This window comes from Octopus bimaculoides, chromosome 5, assembly GCF_001194135.2.
Source record: "Octopus bimaculoides isolate UCB-OBI-ISO-001 chromosome 5, ASM119413v2, whole genome shotgun sequence".
NCBI classification, from domain to species: domain Eukaryota; kingdom Metazoa; phylum Mollusca; class Cephalopoda; order Octopoda; family Octopodidae; genus Octopus; species Octopus bimaculoides.
The window spans coordinates 104245187-104246512 of record NC_068985.1 but is presented as its reverse complement, the minus strand read 5'-3'; positions in this window follow the sequence as shown (position 1 = coordinate 104246512).

Genomic DNA, 1326 nt, shown 5'->3' with positions numbered 1-1326 from the left:
ATATATATATATATATATATATATATAAACATACACACACATGCATGCACATATATTCATACACATACACACATAAACTCTGACACGCACGCATATTTGTATCTATAAATACGATAGCTTCAATGTAACCCGAATTCGAATAATCCAAAAAACATAGAATAACTGGGCTTCACCCTAAATATCTTTCACCGAAGGCAAAAAGAAATATTGGGTACAGGGAACCCTCTCAAAACAAATCGACATCTCTGTCTCTCTGTCTCCCTCTCGCCCTCTGTCCCTCACTCTTTCTCTCTCGCCCTCTGTCCCTCACTCTTTCTCTCTCTTTCTGTCCTTACTCTCTTTCTGTCCTTACTCTCTTTCCTTCTCTTTCTACACATGTGTACATGCATGCTTGTATGCACGTGTATGTATGTATATATGTGTTCATGTATGTATGTATGTATGTATGTGTGTAATGAAAGCGAATGCGGTTTAAAAAACAAAAGATAAGAAACAGGCGATAAAGTTAAGCAACAGAACAAAAATGCTGAGCAAACATCGAGTAAAAAGGAGGATACGAATAATACCTCGAACATGTGTATGACCGCTGATAAATATAATATAAATAAACAATCTGCTTTATAACAGCGTCGAATTATGTGTTCATTACAGATTGTACATGTATTCCTGTCTGCGATTTTAATACTATATTGTATGATGTGTTTATTGTAAATATGACATGCTAATGAAAATAGAATTATGACATAATCAGCTTGAAATTTTACTTATAACTTAACAATAATTCGGTTAACGTTTAGATTATGTTGTTTTATCATTTGCTGCGTCACAAACATGGCGGTCTTTTACTATGGCGATGAGTAGTAGCTTATTCTTAAGCTTTAGTTTTATTTCTTTACGGAGGCGCAATGACCCAATGGCTAGGGCAGCGGACTCGCGGTCATAGGATCGCGGTTTCGATTCCCAGACTGGGCGTTCTGAGTGTTTATTGAGCGAAAACACCTAAAGCTCCACGAGGCTCCGGCAAGGGATGGTGGCGGACCCTGCTGTACTCTTTCACCACAACTTTCACTCTTATCTCTTGTTTCTGTTTTGCCTGTAATTCAAAGGGTCAGCCTTATCTCGCTGAATATCCCCGAGAACTACGTTAAGGGTACACGTGTCTGTGGAGTGCTCAGCCACTTGCACGTTAATTTCACGAGCAGGCTGTTCCCTCGTCGTCGTAAGCGACGGAGTGCCAACACCATTTCCTTACATATTTCTGTCTTTCTTTTTACTGTTAACGTTCCGCCTTCTAAATTGGTTACCTTTTCATCAACGTCACTACCG